General features: G+C 39.2%; 1 protein-coding gene across 2 annotated transcripts in view; it reads right to left on the bottom strand.

Moving 5' to 3' along the window:
* The window catches only part of UBR5 (ubiquitin protein ligase E3 component n-recognin 5), a 132367-nt gene that overhangs the window by 92766 nt on the left and 25754 nt on the right, over positions 1 to 13847 (bottom strand). The gene's annotated exons all lie outside the window — the stretch shown is intronic.

Raw genomic sequence — 13847 nt, 5'->3', positions numbered from 1 at the left:
ACTAAGAATTTAACAAAATGCAGCAGAAAAAGCCTGAAAGCTTAACTGACATAACACAGTCTCAGTTCCTGAAGGGCTTTCTGACACAAAACTATACAAATGAAGACCTCTATGTCCGTGTCTACAAAACAAGGATAACACCTCCCCCCCATTTCTAAAAGAGTATCAAATATGCTTCAAAAAATCAAGAGGCTGCATAACTAAAAGATATTAACTCATTATCTATTATGACTTTGCTGCTTATCTCAAGAAAACAGTCTTGAATTAATACAAAATATTGTAATACTCATTGAAACTAGACCCTTCGGTCAACTTAAGGAACTCATTTTATAATGTAAAGATGTAATCAAATGCAGAGATTTTAAGAGTTTGAGTCTATCAAGTTACCAAAACAACTGCCTAATCTTTCAAAATTTTTTCATAGATGATTCTCTTAAAAATAAACAGAATTTTAGAAAGCAATAGAAAAAAATTAAGACATTCAATCAATAGGAAATTCCATGGGGGTGCCTGGGTGGCTCGGTCAGTTAAGCGTCTGTCTTCAGCTCAGGTCATGGTCCCAGGGTACTGGGATGGAGCCCCAGGGCGGGCTCCCTGCTCAGCGGGGAGCCTGCTTCTCCCTCTCCCTCTGCCTGCAGCTCCCCCTGCTTGTGTGCGTGCATGCTCTGTCAAATAAATAAAATCTTTAAAAAAACATTTTCTTAAACAGGAAATTCCATGAATTTTGCTTTCTAAAAAGTGACAAAAATACATAAAATCAAATTTCAATCATTTGTACTAACAGATGAAAGTGATATACATACTCCAAAAATAAATCACAGCTTAAAGCCAGTTTAGGATTCAAAGACCATAAATCATTTATTATATAAATGGGCAAATGACCTAATTATTTCAGTAAGAGATTCTAGGAGGACCCAACTGTCTCTCAACTTTTATTTTATCCTACAAATTCTATCCTTTGTTTAATGCTGAGGAGCATCTTTCAAACACTAACACATATACAGGGTTTTTTTGCCAATTCTGAATCTTACTCCTAAGCAATAACTTTCAAATGATGCCATACTTAATTTCTCTCCCACCCACTAGTGACTTTATTCTGACTCCCAAAGAAGAGCACCTGACCGACCATGATGTGTGGGATTCATAAGCTCTGAGAGAAGACCGACTAGAAAATGGGGATAAAATAAACTGGGAGGCTCCAAACAATGGCCTTTAGAATCCTGGAGCAGACGCAGGAGTAGAGCTGGAGGGAAAAGGCTAAGAAAGGTTTACTTCCCCAAAACCACAGTACTACTCCAAGAAGGTACATTTCTCCTGCAGACAACTACACCCCTTCATTCCCATTCCTTTCTCTTAGCCCAAAAAGGTCTTGAGAGCTTTCACAAAGTATAAAGTTACAGGGAGGGGAGGGAGCTGGGGGCAGATAAAATTTGTCAAAGCCTTTTCAAAACCAGGAAATAATGTTGATTAAATATTAAATGCTGCTCTCATGGTTTCAAATACCATTCCACGTACACAATATTTTTAACACCAAAATAAGCTTTGAAAACATAAAAATGCTAAAGGTATGAAGTCAAGAACTCGACAGCAAATTTCAGGCCACGGGGACAGAGGAAATGGTCACTGCCATCAATTCAATTTTCTAATCTCAAAAATCATGGTGGACTCCTAACCACATCTGAAATGTACACCCATTTGTACTGGAAACAATGCCCACTGGGTAACAAATCTGGAGCTTACTCCCAGCTCATCTACTACTAACTGGGCTCATTTGAGCCCATTAAGTCTCAGGTTCTCATCTATGTAAGGGAAAACTAATAGTCATCTCTTGTTCTTTTTAGTCCTGGAATTCTTATGAATGTTTGAAAAGCAAATATTATCAGTGGGGATACATATATAATGTTTATATGGGACTAGCACTTACTGTCATATTCCATTTCATCTAACCCATCTGAAACTTTCACATACAAACTGATTTTACACGGTCATTTAGGATGTTTCCCCAAATACCAAATTTTTTAAATTTCTTAAATCCAGTCCCCAAAATTTACACAAAATATATCATGCTCGCAAATCTCAAAACAGTTATCAGGGCTAAATTGGCACCCTAAGCATGAATCCCAGACCATAATGACAAAAAACCTACAAACAGACAAAAAACTATAAAATAAAAAGAGTATTGAGTTCCTCCTTTTACATTATAGAGTCCTTAGCAGACACGGAAATCACAGAATCGCTGCAGACCAAAGATCACATTCAATTACTAAGTTACTGAAAATCTCTACATAATTATTAGGCACTCATCTACTTTAAAGGATCTTTCTCCAAAAGCTCACAATGCTTAAAGTCATTAACTATATTTCCTCTAGGAGCAACATGAACAAGTCTCCCTTGTTTTTAAAATAAAAGGAAAAGTACCCTAGAACTCACCAAATTCCGTTTCAGAATAAATCTTTACATGTGGCTGTGATGGAAAACAATGTGAAGAGTACAGCATAACATTACAAAATAACCTCATAACTCAGCATTCAATCTCATTCAGGGACAGGTACGAAAGTCTTTGTGAGGTGGCTGTAACACATAGGTTAACAATAAGCTTCTGACAATCCTTAGTACTCCTACACCAAAGATTTATTCTATATTCCAATTCAATAACCTATTTCATTCCTTTAAATTTATAGGCATTTTACAGATTCAGATGCTGGATTTTCTTTTTCTTAAAGCACCAAGGTAGGGTAACAGCAAACTGATGTTTAAAAAGAGACAAGAAATCAAAGTATAACCTGCTGGAATCTAACGTACTTCACTGCTGCTCTGAAAATCCCCTGTAAGTTCAGTCTCCTTTTCCCCAAACTTAACATTATAATTTCAAATATAATTCATCTTCTCACTGATCCTCAAATGGGAATAGCATCAGTGCAGGTCCGTCGGTTTTCGAATTCTCTGTCTACCCGTCACGTACCACAACTGCATGTTCATACATACATACCCCTAAACTGAATGAAACCTGATGGATCTCTAGCTGTATTTCTAAAATGAAAAAAAATTTAGGTTATTATTTAGATCCTGAAAAGGTTTCAATTCTCCAGGACAGAAAGATATTCCTGACACCCCACCTTCTACAAGATGACAGTCTTCATGTATCCGGAAGTGTAGGACCAGGTACACCTGCCCATGTTTCATGTTTGTAACAATCACCCTAATGGTGGAAAAGTGACAATCTGCCACAAGTACATTTCTTCCAGTCTCATTCCTACTTATTTCAGGCCCAGCTCAAGTGTTACATCCTCCATGAATTTGTCCTGATAACCCTACTTTTCTTCCTACTGAAGTGGACAGCTTCTCCCTCCTAGAGGACCTTCGTGTCTACTTTGCGTTCATTTGTTTCCATCTGAACTGGCTTCAGAGACAGTAAGAAAACCAAGTCTTTCCCCATTCTTCCACGTCTTTAGATACAGTTCCAACAGTGACAAATGTAGGATAATACTTGTATACAATCCATTTCAGAGGAAGAAAAGGTTCCTGATCTAATCTCAACAAAATTAACTCCCCAGGTCTTCCACCTCAAACTAAAGTTTAAAACAGGCAAGGAAAGTACGAACATACAGGTTTCTTTTAGGATAGTTGCCCATATTAGCTCTCATAAACAGAACAGTTACCATAAGGAGAACATTTAGTAACTCACCACTTACCCAATAGTATTAGCGGCCTGCCTTTAAAATGACCTCACTCCAACCTCTACCTATCCATCCACGGAATAAAACTTTTACATATCCGTATCACTTTACTTTTTAACAAAGAGCTTAATAATCCATATAAAGAAACGGCAGCCAACAGTAAAGCTTACCTAAAACACTAAATCATACATTAAAAATCTGTGCCCAGATTATTTTCTTTTAGAGAAAGAAATACTGTAAGAATATTTCTGGCATTTCCCCCAAAGAAAATTCTAAATCTTAAAGCCTAAAACTCAAGAAGCAATGAAATTACTTTTTTTTTTTTTTGAGCAACTATGTTGCTAGATAGATGGCCGAGGTAGGAGTCAAGCTTCCAGTCTTTTCTGCTCTATCACCCTGCACTTTCCTAAGTACAGGCTCTCAGTCCTTAACTTTCACGTTGTTCTTTAGTACGAGTGTCGTCACACCATACCATCTACACTGCCACCACTGAACTGTCTCTTTGCATGTCATCTTCAACATTATCACTGACATCAATAAATTCAAGTTATCATGTGGTGGTCCCACCTGCCAGCCATTGTCACTGGGAGAAGAAGAGGCCTTGCTTTTGGGCAAAGCTGCAGAGGGTATGTTTTGAAATGGTCATTTACTTGTGCCAGCATCTAGTAGGCACATTCCCAGCCCCGGCAGATAAATGAAAATCTGGTGCTGCCTTATTCAATCTAGTCCGGAGAGCATCCAACCCAAAACCCCTTTTCACACAGTCCTGGAGCAAGCCAACAGCAAACCATCTGAGGCATGTTTACAGGGAATCCTCTTTAGGAGGTCTTGGGTATAAAATGGAAGGGGTCAACTGAGTCTTCTCATGCTACACGGGAGATCTGTTTTTCTATGAAGGGGATAAAACCTTTCTTGCTACCCACCCAACTCTGTGTTATGACTTAAATATTAAGAGCTACCTTGACCCATGGGACTGAGGATGACTGGGAAGAACCTGAAAAGATTAGGGCTGTCTTGACAAGCAAGAAGCACCAACACATTAGGGATAGTTTTCTCCATCTTTGTGTGATTATGAAAGACTCATTGTATGTCTGAAATTTGACTTCGAGACATTCAACTTTCAGATACATTTTTTGAAATCCATTTTGTACTGCCTCTATCTGAATTTAACCCTGATCATGGGTTCCCCAGCTTTGGGATTTCCAGAACAGTAAATGGGAGTGGGGCTGGATGAATAATGAGAAGCAAGGTAGCTATTTGGACAACACACACATTTAAAAAAAAAAAAAAAAATTCACTACACCTCATTTTCACAGCAAAAATGTAAGGAGGCCATAATTTTAGATTCAATATAAACTAAATAAATTTAGCTATATTAAAAACTATTTTGTCCTTAATTTTTCTCATGTCACAGCTGACCAGAGAAAACTTCAAAGTTTAGCACTAAGTAACCAAGGAATAAGATTATGGTAAAGGCCAAAGAGAGACTAAAAATTTACCAGAAACAAAAGATTTTAGGCCTCAAGAACACTGAGACCATTAAGTTTATTTCTTTGTATCTCCTATAAAAGGACTTTCTCTAAAAGTAAATCAGAATCTCTAGATGCATATTTTTTACCTCCCCAAATATTCCTTAAGAGTCTTCCCAACAGCCTCTCTTCTCAACCCCTCAAAATATATTTTAAAATTTTAAATTTTATCTCAGAACCACTTCACACTCTTAAAAATTGAGGACCCCAGGGGCGCCTGGATGGCTCAGTTAAGCGGCTTCCTTCGGCTCAGGTCATGATCCTAGGGTCCTGGGATCCAGCCCTGCACCAGGCTCTCTGCTCAGTGGGGAGCGTGCTTCTCCCTCTCTCTCTCTGCCCCCCCACTTGTGTTCTCTCTTAAATAAAATCTTTAAAAAAACTGAGGACCCCACAAACACTGATATTTATAATATTAAGTACCAAGAAAACTTTTTAATATTTATTTAAAAAATAATAAACTCATTACATAGACAAAAATTACCTTATGAAAAGTAACTATTTTCCCAAAACTATTTGTGATGGGGGACTGTTTTACATTTTTGCAGACCTCTTTATTATTGGTCTTAATATGAGAGAGCCAAATTCTCAGATCTGCTTCTGCATTCTGTACGTCACAGTACATTGTTTTGGTTGAAGTATGTGAAGAAGAGCTGGCCCTTATATAAATCAGTTGTTGGAAAAGGGAGCGATATTTTAATACCCCTTACAGATCACTGTGGATATTCTGTGATATTACACCAAAACTTGACAAGTGATCGTTCCTTAAAGGTTGGGAGCAATGTGAAACCTGCTGAAACCTATCAAATCTTTTGCCCACCTGCAAGTCTATAACAGCATGCGCTGCTCATATGGAAAATAATGGTTTGCCGGCTTACAAAATCATGTCTGTTAAACTCACAATGATGGATACAAATTTCCCAAAATTCTAATTTTTGCTTGAAAGTTTAATTTTATCACTAGCAACAAACAGCTTCAGTTGTTTCCCTTGAAGTGACAGGCTCACTATGGTCATTTTTGAGGAAATCTCTGTGAAATAACCCAAGTCTTTTAAGCAAAATAAGTGTTCCTGAAGAAAGCAGCTAGTTCAGCTTTCATCTAAAACAACTGCAGAAGTGTTTTTCTTCCAGACAACCAATGTCCTTTTCATTTTGTCACAGTGCATATTAAAGTAATATACACTCAAAGGTTAAGATTTAAGAAAATTTAGTAATTTTTACCACTTCATCAAAGACACCCTTGAATGAAAACTGGCTGTTCCTACAAGTGCAAAAAAGTGAATACAATAATTTTCAATACAGTTTTGTGCCACTACTTTGATTTGTGCTACGAAGCCAGTATTTTACCTGCCATTGCTTTTGAACAATAGCACAAATTTCCAAACAGTGAAAAAGACAAAGTCTCAGTATTATTATGAAGATAGTTTTTTCTTGAAGATTTTATTTATTTATCTGAGAAAGAGAGAGCAAGTGCACAAGGCAGGGGGGGAGGGACAAATGGAGAGGGAGAGGCAGGCGCCCCTCTGAGCAGGGAGCCAAAATGGGGCTCAATCCCAGGACTCTGGGATCATGACCTGAGCTGAAGGCAGATGCTTAACCCACTGAGCCACCCAGGCACCCTTATTATGAAGACAGTTTTGACGTCAGAGCCCATGAGAAGGTCTTAGAGATCCAGAGTCTGCAGACCACACTCTGAGAATGGCAGTACTCTCCTCTAAAATATAAACAGTAATAAATATACTATAAAATATGCTATAAAAATATAAAAGTAATAAAAAATGCACAGTGCCATTAAAGTAGCCAATACGAAATCAATGTCGGAAAAAATAACTTCATTCGTCTCACTAACACAGCCACTATGTCAACCAAATAATAACCAAATAATTATATACTTTTAAAATAGTTTTAAAATTATAGCTATTCTTTGATACTACACCAAAACTTAGCAAGTGATAGTTTCTTAAAGGTTGGTTGCAATATGGAATCTGAAACCCTATCAATGAACTTCCCATACTGTTATACTAAAACCCACTGGTTTGTCTTGTACTCTGATTTACTCATGCATGATTCTGTTTAGATACAAAATGGCACTGTAGCCTTTGGCTCAGGTCATGATCCCAGGGTCCTGGGATGGAGTCCCCCATAAGGCTCCTTGCTCAGCAGGAAGCCTGCTTCTCCCTCTGCCTGCCATTCCCCCTGCTTGTGCTCGCATGTGCTCTCTCTCTCTCAAATAAATAAAAGCTTAAAAAATAAAATAAAATAAAATGGCACCATAAAGTAGCATGAAGTAGCATAAAGCATATTAACATTTTTAATAGTGCCTCCCTTATTAAAATCCCATGAAAGACATTTAAGTGACTGTAATTGACTTAGCAGCGGTTTTCTATTTACTTATTTGAGAGAGAGAGAAAACAAGCAGGGAGGAAGGGCAGAGGGAGAGGGAGCAGACCCCTGCTGAGCAGGGAATCCAATGCGGGGCTCCATCCCAGTGGTATCATGACTTGGGCCGAAGGCAGACGCTTAACGGACTAAGCCACCCCGGTGCCCCCCTTACCAGTGGTTTTCAACACAGGAAGAGAAGGCAGTGGGGGCAAGTATACAGAAGAATCTCTTTAAGATTTGAATGCAAAAGCTACAGTTAATTACTAGAAGGGGGCAGGAGGAGCCCCAAGATGTCACAAACTGCCAGCCTACAGATGTACACATGATATTGAATCACACAGCATTTTAAATTTTTTAAAGATTTTTAACGAGTCTTGGCCAACATTGAAACTTGGGGAGAATTTTGCACAGAATTTCAGGTTTTTAGCTTCTTTTGAAAGAGGAGATCGAGCAACTGCACTTACCTTCCCCGTATGGTGACTAGAGGTACCCTTACCTAGAGGTACCAAGCACCTGTAGGCATCTGGGTTTGAGGCCAGTGATACGGAAGGATTACTCCTCCCAACCCCTGAAAAAGGTATCTGCTTGGTGAAGAGGAATCTGCTCAGTTTTATAATTCAAATCTCAGCATGTACAGTGATCCCTAATATATCTTTGCTCAGCCATAAGTCATAAGCACATTTTATTTCTTTAAATTGACTTTGCAATTTCTAAAATAGTGGTCTGACTTTTCTCACTTTTTGCCTACCCAAAGAGAACTAAGCCTAGCAGCAAACATCTGACTTTACTATTAAAAGACCCCAAATCACACAAATGATGGCTTTTATCGAGGGAAAATCCACCTGTCAGCTTCCTGAATGACAATTATAGATAGGACTTATATATATATATGTATCTCATGCTTATGGAGACGACAAACGCTAATGTATTCACTTTAAGTAAATGATACAGGACATTCACCTTCAAGATGCACTCAAGACCAAAAAGAAAAGAAGTTTCTAAATAAATACTATAAATTCATGAAATGATACACATTTTTTAAATGGGAAATTCTTTAAACTATTTCCCCTAAAATGGTTTTCAGTTAAAACCATTAAGAGTTCTATAAAATTAAAATAAGGAAATTCATTTTACAGAAATGCTCTGTAAATTAGCACGGGGAAAAAAAAAAATGGCATCCCACTCACAAATAATTTCTTCCCCTAACCTGGAAAATATCCTGCTTACAAACTCCTATGTAGTGTCATAAATAACATTTTTCCTAATAAAATGAAAAGGAGACCAAAATTCCAAACTCCTGTGCCATTTGAAAAGCCAAACACGTCTGAGAAACTAAATGCCGAACACAACAAAATGAGTCATTTTCCTTTAAGGCCAAAATACCACGTTATTTTCAGCTCCATTCAAAACAGGAAAAGGGAAATACACATGCCAAATGGACAAGAAATTTGGTAGAAAAAGATACAAGATATGGCCTTTATACATTAATTTTTCTCAACAATTTCTTTAGTCCTTCTGTCTAATTCTATCTTGGTAACAGTAAGACTATACACACAGACAAGAATCAAAGTATGCTAACAGGATGAGACTCCTTTTGAGCTACCATCCAAAAAGTGTTGCTAGCACCCAGCCAAAAATTCAAGAGAAAATTCTTGGTTTTCTTCACCCTTAGGCCATATCTACATTCTGAATATCTGCAACATCACTCATTAAAAGTATCTGCCAGATGCAGGTAATGTATTCAAATCATTATAATCCCAACTTCAAGTCTACAAAGAAACTGAACTTGTCATGAGATAACAGATACTCGTCCTAGTAGAACTACTGCCATTTGGCAAGTTACACGATCCTTGAGATAGAATTGTAAACTGAAGTAAAACACCTGTAATGAAATCTAACTTTCCCACAGAAACAAGACAATTAGGTTATATTCCTAACCAAGGGATCTTGATAACATTAACATCAAAGATGAAATTGCAGTTTTACTGCTTTTGAAATGGTCATTTGACATTCCTGAGCCGCCATTCCATCTGCCCTAGGAACCACAGCTGCAGTCTTGTGAGGGGCGCGGGCCCGGGAAAGAGTGAGCGGTGGTGTCAGACAAACCAACCTGGGTTTGATTCCATCCCTGCCATTAACTGGCTCTGGAACCTTGGGCAAGCGTACTCAAACCTCCCAGAACTTGGAAGGTCTCTTGGTCTGTTAAAATGGGGATAAAACCCCTTGTCTGGTAGTGTTGCTGTAAGGATTAAAGGTAATTTTGTGATGTACCTTGGAAAGAGCCAAGCACTTAAATGCTCAATAAATGGCAGCCATGAACATCACTGAACTGTATTTATATTCTTCATCCTTGGAAGGCTTGCTATATTTTGCTGCTCAAATCCACCAAGTTCTGGCTTAACTGGTTGCCAAACTAAACAGGGCCCAATTCAAATCCTGGGGTAGGAACCTGAGGATCCAGGGAATGGGATCCAGGGAATGAGAGCTAAGTCTGGGAATTCCTGGTATTAGAAATCTGTATGTATATGCACAGTACTTCCTTTGTTTCTTGTGTACAGGTTCTTATTTCACAAAGCAGGAGAGATTCCTCTTCTTGCCCCTACCTCTCCAATCTGTCTCTTCACTCTTCCAGAGCATTCTATACTCCAAACATCACTATACTCTCACAATTCCTTAACTAGATTATACTCATAAACTACTCTTTATTTTTTTTTGAACATATCTATTCCCTCAGCCTAGAGTAATTATACCCCACTGCCTTCTACACATCTAGCTACTAGGCCCTCAAAGCTAGGCTGAAACAACCTGTGGGAAACCTTAAACACCGTTCACTCTAGGCTAACCTAGGCCTTTCTCTGAATCCCACTTTAGACCTGGGGCACACTTCCTCCAGAGCACTTCATATGATGTGACTATTCGTTTGATGAAATACTTGTCTCTTTCACCGCCTGACAAATTCTAAGAAGGCAAGAAACATGTTTTACTTACTTCTAAATCCCTACGACCTGGCACACAGTAAATCCTTCCTACCCATGTGCCGATGGACGGGTGGCTGACCAAATGAATGGACATTCATGTGTCTTGGCTCTAAGTCCTACACTGCCTCAAAATGATGGATTCATAGCTATTTTTAAAGATTTTTAGATGTTCTCTTATGTGACCAATATTGAGGCTAGGTTTTTTAAAATACACCAAAGGAATGTTGTCCTACAAAATAACCCCCTGGAGGCTCTGCCCTAATTCAAATGCTCCTGCAATACCATAAGAAACTTGTAAAACTCTTTCTTCAGGATTCATTCATTCTACAGAAAGAGTTTACCAGTGAGGAAAACCTTGCAATACTTCACAGCCTGGTATACTCTCAGTACCCTCCACCTAGAGGAGGGTCTCTTTTTTTCCTCCTTCCCTCCTCTGTGGTTTCATCTGGGTTGGTGTTAGGGAAAAGGGCTGAAGGGGCCCAAAGGAAGTTGGAAGCAAAGGGAAGAGAGAAAGAGAGCTCATCAGGAAGCAACATTACAGATAAAAGTCTGTGTGCAGCCTCCTGTTTAGGTGCCTGAAACTGATAACATGAGTCTAACAGGCTAAGGGCCTTGAAATGCAAACCAGAGAAAGTCTGGTCACTGGACATCTATTGGCAAGTAATCCAATAAAATATCCTAACATGTAATGTGGTATCAAAATAGGAAGAATCAGATATAAATGCCCATATTAATGTTTTGTCTGGTTTTGTTGTTTATTTAGCCAATCACCAGCATCGTAGCCATGAAGTTAAACTTAGTGTCAGCCCAGTCCTACCTAGATACCAGCAAACAGCCCTGGGTTTTGAGTCAGCTCCACCATTAAAAGAGCATGACCTTGAGTAGGTCATTTAACATTTGCTCTCGTGTTTCCACCTCTGCTAAAAATGGTCATCACCCTATCAGTTTCAAAGTTTTAAGAATCGGATAATACGCCACATGTAAAAGTAATGTGTACCATCTTAAATAATAGTGTCTAAATCTAGCTAATCATCACAATCTCTAGGAAACATTTTTAAAGACATATTCTCAGTCCCCACCCAAACCTACTAAATCGGAGCTCTCCAGATACAAGGCTCAGTGATTGATATTCTGGCTAAGTAAGTTATGGCACACATATGAAACAGTTCAGAAAGGCCTAACATTAGTCACCTATGAGAAAAGGAAGTAGGCAGCTAGGGAACAGAGCAGAGAGGGAACTTTTCACTGTGTGCCAATGTACACTTTTGAATCTTAAACCACATAAACGTATTATCAATTCAAATGTTTTTGGGTTTTTTTTTTTAATTTCTAAGTACCCAAAGTGATTCTGGTGATTAACTAACTTTGAAAAACACTACTCTTAAATACATTGTAAGTAAGGATTGCTTAAAATAGTCATAAGATCAGTAGTCCATTTAGGGAGACATTAATAACCCTACTATTTCAAGTATTAGAAACTTGAAATGTTGCTTAGGATAGCTCCCTCTCAGAAATTCACAATTCACGTAAGTCTATTAGAGTTTTCTAAGTCCTACAATAAAGAAACCCATTTAACTATGCTTAATCTTGTGCTTCCCACATTGAAATTGAACATGATCAGGTCATTTTTTCTAGTAAGATCTTGCGGAACCAGAAGACACTGGTTTAAGATCCAAGTTCCCTGAGGCAAAGGCCATGTCTCTACCCCAGAACCCCAGAGAGTACCTAGCACACGAAAAGCCTGTGACAGGCTGTCTTTACTGTCTTTTCTCTTTACCTAAACCAAAACTATGTCCCAATTTTCTTACTGTTTAATCAGCTTCAAGGATTAAAAAAAAAGTAAATAGCATAAACAATCCTACTCTGCCTAAAATTATATTGTTAAAAAATACAACTACCTACAGCAGATCATTTTTTTTTTAAGATTTTATTTATTTATTTTGACAGAGAGAGAGAGAGCAAGAGAAGGAACACAAGCAGGGAGAGCGGGAGAGGGAGAAGCAGGCTTCCCGGGGAGCAGGGAGCCCGATGCGGGGCTGGATCCCAGGACCTGGGATCACAACTTGAGCCAAAGGCAGACGCTCAACGACTGACCCACCCAGGCGCCCCCAGCAGATCATTTTTAAATCCAAATAATATGGCAATAGGCACTTTTATTCCTTAAAAGTGGAAAAACAAAAGATCTCTATGATTCGAAATTCTCTACTTTTAAGAGACAGTAATAGATTTCAGTATCATTTTCCTTTTACAATATAAGCAGACATTGCTGGGGAAGCCAGACTTATCAAGTAAGCTTTACAATCAAACTGCCCAACAACCCCACTTATTAACAAGAGCGTGTTCATCAGTGTACCCAGAGGAGGTCCGAAAGCTGTATCAAACGGCTTCTTTGAAATCTGCACCTACTAAGGGTTCTTAACACTGGACCTCTCATCAAGAAAGCCTTTCTTTAGGTATAAGTCGGAGAGCTAAACCGAAAGAGTCACACAAATGTCAAAACTACAAAACCCCGCAGGGTCACATTAAAGAGCTCTACCAGATCCCTTTTGTTTTCTCACTACGGAGCACAAATGAATACAAAGTTCTCTCTGGCAACACAGCCACCACCGCGAAGGCCTAGCTCCCAAGTCTGGCCTTCAGAAATCCACCAGTAAATGCTTCCCATTCTTTGTCTTACAATAAACACTCCAACTAATGTAAGTTGACCCAACAGGCAGTCTCCAATTTCCAGACTGACATCACTGACAGAGAGGTCTGCATCCCATCTCAGTCCCGACTCTGTTCACCTCTCAACACACGCACGCACGCGCACGCACGCACACGCGCACACACACACACACACATGCACACTTAGTGCTTTTAGACAGTGTGTGGATAATGATACTTGAAAAGGGCTAACCCCGGGGAAGATTATGAAGGACATCAGCCTCCTCCTACCAAGCCCTAATTATCATCCGCAAACGGTAAATTCATCCCCAAACTGCTAAACTCTTTCCCCGTGCTTTTGTTTAATGCCTGAAAATTGTATACCAGACAGAGAACTAAGTTCTCAATCTTGCAGCACCAGGCCCTAGCAGGCTGACTGGTTTAATCAGCTACCTCCTCTCTGCATACTGAGCGTCGATCCCACGACAGGAGAAGATGGCGGAGTGACGAGTGAGTATATCTGGACACAAAACCCCCCTCCAGCCTGGCGCTCTTCAGAGTCACTCCCATCTCGTTGCAGACCTGCCCTAGCAAGCACTGGGCTAGAGCAGGGAAGCCTGCAAAACTCAGTGGCCATCA

Source organism: Eumetopias jubatus, unplaced genomic scaffold, assembly GCF_037043125.1.
Source record: "Eumetopias jubatus isolate StellerSeaLion01/CBP00866 unplaced genomic scaffold, mEumJub1_p1.0 scaffold_4, whole genome shotgun sequence".
Classification (NCBI taxonomy): domain Eukaryota; kingdom Metazoa; phylum Chordata; class Mammalia; order Carnivora; family Otariidae; genus Eumetopias; species Eumetopias jubatus.
This window is presented reverse-complemented; position numbering and strand designations above follow the sequence as displayed.